Raw genomic sequence first — 8,727 nt, forward strand, 5'->3', positions numbered from 1 at the left:
TGTTTGTAAAGTTGTTGACAACTGCCTGTATCAGCCATTACACTGCACTTTATACTGCAGGACACTTGAATTTTTCAATTTTCCAGAAACCTATTGGATTGATTTACAGCACAATAAAGGAATAACATTTCTCACACCAGCAGTTTAGAAATAGTTTGATGTTTTGGGAAATATGCCTATTCACTTTCTTCCCAAGAGTTAGATAAGAAGATTGATACCACTCTCATGTCTATCTGTTAAATATGAAGCCAGCCAGAAGATAGTTAGCTTAGCTTAGCATAAAGACTGGAAACAGAGGGAAACAGCTAGCCTGGCTCTGTCCAAAGGTAGAAAATCCTCCTACCGTCAACGACAGGTTGACAGGCATGCTGAACTATTTCTTTTGGCCAGGCGCAGTGACTTCCTGGAGTCTTGTGGTCACCGTGAGGTTCACAGACAACCAGCAGAGACTTCAGGAAGTCACTGCGTCCAGCCATAAAACTAGTCCAGCACATAACTTCCTGTCAAACATTTTTCTCTTTTTGTACGAATTAAACAAAGGAGATATAACGTGTTAATTAAGGAGTTTTGGGGTATTAGTAGGCAGATTTTGTTAGGTTGTTAGCTAAATATGTAACAAAACAATATGAAAGTGGGATCAATCTTCTCATCTAACTCTTGGGAAAAGAGTGAATAAGCATATTTCAAAAATAAGCAGAAAAGACTATCAGAAAACGCTGGTATCACATTCATGTGCTCTGCAGCTTAAATTCAACCTCAGCAGAACACACAGACACAAACACACACCAATATACAGTATACTGTCAAACACACCTATGCCCTGAGAGACTACACAGATTAACATAGTACATACTCATACTGTATATTTATATGAGTGTGTAGCCAAATATGCAACGTGGGCGCATGCACGCACACACACACACACACACACACACACACACAAAGAGCATGTTTATGTGACAGTGTAGAGTTCATGTAACAGATAAGGGACAGTAGAGTCAACAGTACTACTGATAGAGTGTTCCTTAGCTTCCGCTGCCCTTTGTTTACTTAATGATAAAACAGGATCTGTATGTATGTGTGTGTGTGTATTTCATGTTCTTATATCCCGCAGGGAACTTTAACCTGAATGCACACTAACCTATGGAGACAAAAATTGAGGTCCCCATGGGTAGAGACTGCTTTTTGAAGGTTAAGACTTGGTTTTAGGGTACAGGTTACAATTGGGTTAAGGTTAGAATAAGGGGCTATGGAAAGCATTTTGTCAATGACTGTCCCCCACTAGGATAGTGAAACAAACGTGTGTGTGTGTGTGTGTGTGTGTGTGTGTGTGTGTGTGTGTGTGTGTGAACACGTGATTATGTGGGTGTTTTCCAGCTTCCACTGTGCCACAACCAGGCCACATTTTATATGTTTATGTGTGTATATTAATGTATAATCGAAGCAACACTGTCTCCTAGGGATTATGTTGTAAGTGGTAGCGAGGTGGTCGGGGTGGAAAGGTAGACATACAAAGCGCAGGACTTTGATACCAGAGACCTGAGTCTGGGCAGATAATTAAAAAGGTTTCCTCACTATGCTGACTAAAAACATAATTCAGGTGGTGTTAAATTTCTCTCAAAACCTATTAGTTATTAGCATATTAGTAGTATATAAACATAATTTCTAGGAGATGGTTGAATCGCATGTATTCAGGGTTTTTTATTTCATTGGTAAATCTGACTGCTGAAGACTGGGGTGAAAAATAAGTCTGATATTTGGAATATCTGGAAAATATTAAATAATTTTTAGCCATGCTAGCGACATGGCTCTAGGGATGGCAATGTTGGTCAGTCTACCACTTTGGCCCAAACATAAATATCTCAACAAATATTGGATGAATTATCATGAAATTTAGTGTAGATATTCATGATACCTAGAGGATGAGTCCTAATGACTTTTGCTCTAGTGCCACCATGAGGTTGACATGTTTGTGGTTAGTTGAAATATTAATCAGCCTATATCAGCCTCAATTGTACTTTGTGTTTAGTGCTAATTTCCAAATGTTAACGTGCTAACACGCTAAACTAAGATGGTGAAAATGGTAAACATCATGTTAAGCATCAACATGCTAGCATTGCCACTGTGAGCATTTTAGCATTTAGCTCAAAGCACCGCTGTGCCTAGCCTCACAGAGCCACTAGCATGGCTGTAGACACTTAGGCCTTGTCCACACATATGCAGATATTTTTGAAAATTTATATTTTCCTCTATGTTTTGGCCTCTCGTCCACACGCAAACAGAATTTTAGGTCACTAAAACGGAGATGTTGGAAAACTCCTAGGACTTTTCACAAAATTCTGGTTTCTGTATATCCGTGTGGACATCTAAAACAGGGCCTTTGGGAAACGATGATGTTGCTTTGTGTAATAAGCGTGGCCCTGAAACAACAACAACAATGGCAGACTACAGGTTTGTTTATGCTTGGTTAGCACTGCTAGCTAGGTCTAAATACAAGTTTACAACTTAGCATTGCTGCACCACTTAAAAGAGGTGTCAAATAACTATAAATAAATAATTAGCTACTATTGTTTGTGTTTTTATGTTACTACCAGCAATTGTTCTTCTCTGGTATTTGACGTATCGTTGACGTAGACTTTATCGCCACCTACTGGCCTGGAAAGCTTGTTTGAGTGTTTGGAATAGTTTTTGCGTTCTGGTGAGGACAGAGATATTTTGTCAAACAAAGTTTGTGTGGACAGAATTTTTCTTAAAACAGAGGGGGAAAATATTTTAAAAAATCCATATATGTGTAGACAAGACCTTAATCTTGTTTTACGGCATCATCCAGTTTTAACTAAACTGAGGAAAATGTATTACCTACAAGCATTTCCAGAACAAAAGGTTTAAGCTACAAAACATGTATCAGGAATGCCTTGAGGTAAGAGAGGCCATCTCATAACTTAAAGGTCACAGGTTCAATTCCCAGCTTCAAGTCACTGGAGTTAAATACAGTTAAATGCCTGCAGACAGTTGGTGGAGCAGCTCTGTGGATCCACCCAGTTTAAAACCTTTAGTAGACTATTGTGCAAACAGATATAAATCACATCAGTAACTAACGCAAAGCAACTTGAGAGAGTGTAAAAACATTTCCCTACACCCAAGTTTAAAAAACATTTATTGAATTGGCTCCATTATAGAGTTTTTAAAGTAAGTACCTGCAGACACATTACCTTTTATTGGCTTTTGTAAAAGTAATTTAGTGCAACTTTCTCTTAGTTACCTCAAAATCGAATTAGTAATGTCCAAAGCGATGCCAGCATACATTAGATAACTCAACACCTACTGAGGTAAAGAAACGGCTTGTCAGTAGACAGATATACAGAGCACTGAATTACGACAGTTGACGTCTTAATGACTCTCTGCCTTGTTTGCATTGAACCCCTCTCTGCCATGTATTGTATGTTTGTTTAACCATCTTTAAGGACTGTAGTGGATTATGTGTTTTTTACTGTTGCGGGATGTACTTCTATGTTATACGTGCATTTTTCTTCGTCATTCATGTTGTTTAATGCCATATTGTCTGTTTCTTAAGTTTTGTTTGGTTTTTAGGTTTTTTTTTAACATCTGCTCAGGGACAGTACATACCTCCTCTGATTTCTCTGTGTGGGAAATTAGGCTACAGTGACAGAGAGACATGCAGTCAGATAGACAAACAGGATAACAGAATACAGACAGACAAATACATTAGGTGAGATTCATCAGCAAGGAGGAAGAGCTCCAGCAAAGTAGAGATAGACTGCTAGACAGTCGGACAGACAGGCTGTTGTTGTACTTTCCTCCCTGCAGTCTCCAGTTGAACGCAGAGTGGAGGAGTCATGCATCAGCGGAGGAAATTGGGAATGTGAAACATGCCAGATTACAGAAGCAATCTGAGGGCCTGCAGACAAGCTCAATGGCTTCAACCATGGGAAAAAACATGCACTCAGACCCGCACACATACACACAAACATAAATGTGCACATACACACACACACACAAGCGCAAAACCCATTCAGATTTTGAACCACCTGCTGCATTCCACAGCCAACAAGTCAGCTACTTAAGGAGCCAGCTTTTAATCAGCCAGTCAGTCAAAGAGCCAGGCAGTAAAGCAATCATCCATCCCATCAGTTAATCAACAAGACAACTAACCAGTCAACCTGTAAACCATTCAGCCAATTAGTGGGATTTACTACTTAAATAATCTGTAAGCAAGAAGCCATTTGCAATGGCAGCTTGTGACGCAAAGACATCTGCACAGAGCAACACCAAGCATGTCAACAGTGGAAAAAAAGTTTGGAAATTGCTTGAAACTTTTCTTTATATTTTCACTACAATGATTACCACTAAAACATGTATAATCTGCAGGAAATTACCTGATTAGACAGTGACATAAGAAAAACAATACAAACCATGACAGACTATAAGGGACAGATTCTGGGAGACACTAGGGAGTGTAGTTTTTTATTAATACTACAGATGTGAGCTAAGCGTTGGTCAGGTGGCCAGCCAGGACAGGACAAGAGCAGAGGAAGCAGTTATTATGGAGGAAGCCAGGGCGTCTTAAAGCCATTATATGCCCTTCAGAGAGAGGCAGTCGGAGGCAACGCAGCTAACTGGAGCGGTTCAAAGCAGGAAGAAGCCCAGCCACCACCTCCACCAGCCTGCATGTTCAAGGGGAAGTGAGGAGTTTACAGGGTGAGATGAGGGTTACAGGGCAGGATGAATGAGAAAAGTTACAAGGGTATTTGGATGGAAGGAGATGATTTTGTAGGACTTAATTTTTTTTTTAACCAGAAATGTGGTTTTGTGCAGGTTTAGTGGTGTCTAGCTATACAGATGATTTTGGTTTTATCAGCTTACGTTTTGAGATATCTGTCTCTGAGATTTCTGCTGCCAACACAACACAACGTGAATGAATGTTGTTGCATTGAAAAATGACTTTTTTCCAGAAGTCCACTTACTCTGGATAAATCACAAACCTTGAGGTGCAAGGAACTACTTTCTAATTAAAGCTGCACTAATCAATATTTTTATATTAACAATGGGTCAAATGACTGCATGTAATGTGAAAGGGGACACTTGTAGTGACTGCAGTTTTCCTCAGCCCTACGGAGTGTTTTAACATCTTTCTGCTCATTGTTTTGGTTTTAAAACCCACAACTTTACTGTTTTGTTTCACTCAGCAAGTGATAAACCCACTGTACACTACTTGGCCAACAACGACAGCAACTAGCCGCTGAACATAGTGAAGCATTTAGCAGCTAACCAACCACAAGTGGAGACTAAAACAAAGTGAACATTGGACATCCATCATGTTGACACAAACAAATGACTAATGAAAATTAATTCTAATGTTGTGTAAATAAGCAACTGTTTGCTAACACATTCACCATATCAGCTTTATGAGGTGATGATATGTACATTTTGTGTTTACAACTTGTTCTGCTGCCCCCAAGTGGTCAGAAAATGAGTTTATACTTCTTTAAGAAATGTATAGGGTAGTAAAATTAAGAGATAGAAACATGTAGCACAGTAGGCCATAGTGATTTCAAAACTTACAGAAAATCTAGTTGCCTAAGTAGCTCCAGTACAGCTATCGTGTACACTTAGTGCATCTTTGTGGCGAATAAACATGAAATACAAAAACAATCTAGCAGTCAAATCCAAAGAAAGTGAGGTGACATTTGCTGCATGTTTGCTTTGAATGCACCGTTTCCTTTCAACTGTTTATGTTAATGAAGTTTGAGTTCCCCCAGAGAGACCTACAGTTATATGTATTCATAATTTAGATAAAGCTAAATCACTCTTGTGTTGTGAATTTGGGTCAGGGATTACGTTGATGACTGAAACTAGGACTGAAATAGTATTTTTGTACATTTAAGAATTGAAAACAACCTTTAATGGCTTATAGTGATTTTTTGTGTGTGTGAAGCATTACAGCGGATGAGAAGTTATCTGAAGGGAGGATGTTTGTGGTGGGATGGGATGGAGCAGGAAGGGTGGAAGTGATGGTGGTGAGTTATAGCAGAGCTTAAGGATAGAAAGTAGGAGGTGGATGGAGAAGGAGGGCTTGAATGGAAAGGAAAGGACAATGTCTTTAGCTTGAATACTAAAGGCATAAACAAGAGGAAGAGTTGAAGGCGGCTGGGACAAAGTGGTGCTGAAACAGACCCCTTCCTGCCCCATTTTCAAAATAAAAAACCTGAATCAGTGTTGGTAATATTCGGAGATCAGACATCAGACATGACTATCAGACATTTTTCTAGATTTCATTCTTCCATGCCTTCACCACCATTCCTCTTGGATATTTCTTTTAAGATTAAGTACTTCATCTTCATTAGAGAATGCATGAAAATGTAATGGTGCCTTTGGGGAAATAGGAATTATGCAATAGAGACCAACATGAAAGTTTGAAACACTGAAGCACCAAAGGGTGCCCTTTCCTTCCCTAAGTATCTTCTACTTCTTCAATAATCCCAGCATCCTTTTGCCTATTACCTGTATTTTGTTGGTTTCCTCCATGCCTCCTTCTCTTCCCTTCTTTATTTTCTCCCTCACACTCATGCTGTTTTTTCCTCTTGATCCATCTTTCCATCTCTCCCTCTTGCTCTCCTCATCTGTCTTCCCTCTCTGTCAGTTATTTCCCTCTTATGTTTCCTACCTCACCCCTCCCTTCCCTCTTCACCAGTCGCCCTCACCTCCTCCTCTTCTCTCCAGCACCTGTGCCCCTGCGGAGGGGGAGTTCCGGAGAAGAGGAAACCCCCGGAGCAGCCAGGCACCTCACAGATGGTTAGCAAATTACACCTTCATTACCTCTCTTGTCCTCTTCCTCTCTTCCTCTGGCCAGTGCTTCACAATGACTCGCTGTTCCTGTGAAACCTCACATCTGTCAGCAGCTGACCTGCCTGCTCATAAAAGTAGCACCTATTTAGGAAAAGTTTTGAAAAATGAAACCACAATATTGCTTATATGTTACTATTTACATAATGAACTAAAACTCAATGTAGGCTAAAATATGTAATGTACAGCTATACTGCTGCATAATCATAGTAGTGTCAAGCACATCTTTGTTGTCCTTGAAGGGCAACTTGCTTTATGGCAGTTAGTCACTAAATTGTTGTACAAATGACACATATCACAGGTAGAAAGACATGAACACAGCCCACAAGGCATTATGTAAGGTGCAGTTTGCGATCAATCATTATAAGGGCTTGTTTATACACTGTAAAAAATGACAAGCATGAAATGTAATTTCATCCAATATTGCCATCTGTGATTCAGGATTATTTTCTTTTTTTCATTGTATACTGTTCCTGCACAGGGACATAGTTTTAGTGGTCAGTTGAATTCAACACTGTAATGTGTCTTTAAAACCATATCAAAAACATGTAATGGATTTTTTTTAATTGCCTTAAGACATTTTTTTTGTGTTTGATGTAATTTCCCTGGAAAACGTTACATTATCCCCAAAAAATTGCATTTATTGAAACCAGTAAAATCTTGCAATCCATCTAACACAAGTGATTAAACTATAAAATATCCTAAAATCTAGTTTAATGTCTAGATTTCTGCACTGCACAGCATTAATCACGGGGATATGTTTAACTTGTGTTTTGGTCTGCCAGAAACAGAAATCTAATTTTGTCAGGAGTAGTTAAAAGAAAGGCAACTCTTGCAGAATTTTTCATTAATAAATCACAGTCATTAATAAGTCATATTAGGTATTAATTTAAACAATATCACTTGACAAATAGTAGGATGATCTATGAGAACAATAAACAGCTTTGAGCTTTCTTCTGGCTCACTCTGTGGGTTCAGTTTCCATTTCCAGTGAGATCTTTACACATCGTCTCTGTTGGACTGGAAAGTGAACGTGTCAAAACGAGTGGGGAGGTAAAATAATAAAACAGTCTGATAGAAAGCTGCTCATGGGAACCATAAAATGGAGCACTAATCATGATTCATTGGGGTCTGATGTATGACACAACAGCCTGAGAAGTCTGTTTTTTGTTATTTCACAAAGTTTGTCGAACTGTGTCTCAAATTAAAGTTCCGAAGCTCTGTAAGATTTTTGAAGAATTTCCAGACAAACCCTGTGTAACATAATCCTGTACATGGCTGTGTGGGAGCCATGCACTCCAAGCACCAGAATCTATAAGGAGACAGTTAACCATTGCTGGACCAGTTTCTTCTGCAGTTTGAATAATGACCACAGAATATTGGTCGCTATTTAGATAAAATAAGGCAGAAATGTGATTAGTGCTCAACTACAGTAACTTGTCCGTGACTGCCAACCTATGAACATCTCAGGTAAGAAATAGCATAATAATCATATAAAATACATATATGTTAATTTATGAATATGCTTTGTAGATCAGCATTTGTGTGGTTCTTTAAATCCACTGTTTGCACTGAACAGCTTCTTTATAGGGATGGCAATTTCGGCTGGACGGTTCAACCGCCACTTTGGTCCAGACTAAAATATTTCAGCAAATATTATATGGATTACCATGAAATTTGGTACAGATATCCATGTTCCCCTCAGGATAAATAGTAAAAACATTTTTTTGGTCACAATTTTTATTAGTCCAATACATTAGTGTATGACCAAATACCTGCCAAATGACATTCCCATCAGCCTAAGCTGTATTTTGTGTTTAGTGCTAATTAGCAAATATTTATTTATTTGTTTGCATATTAAAA

The 8,727-nt window shown here is 38.8% G+C and overlaps 1 long non-coding RNA gene across 1 annotated transcript in view; it reads right to left on the reverse strand.

The window, feature by feature from the left end:
• Positions 1 to 6,632, reverse strand: part of LOC122888415 — an 18,366-nt gene extending 11,734 nt beyond the window's left edge. Inside the window, exon 1 of the long non-coding RNA XR_006380693.1 lies at positions 6,523 to 6,632. This is a non-coding gene — a long non-coding RNA (uncharacterized LOC122888415). The remainder of the gene's footprint in view (positions 1 to 6,522) is intronic.
• Between the last annotated feature and the right edge of the window lie 2,095 nt (positions 6,633 to 8,727).

Source organism: Siniperca chuatsi, linkage group LG14 (assembly GCF_020085105.1).
Source record: "Siniperca chuatsi isolate FFG_IHB_CAS linkage group LG14, ASM2008510v1, whole genome shotgun sequence".
Taxonomy (NCBI): domain Eukaryota; kingdom Metazoa; phylum Chordata; class Actinopteri; order Centrarchiformes; family Sinipercidae; genus Siniperca; species Siniperca chuatsi.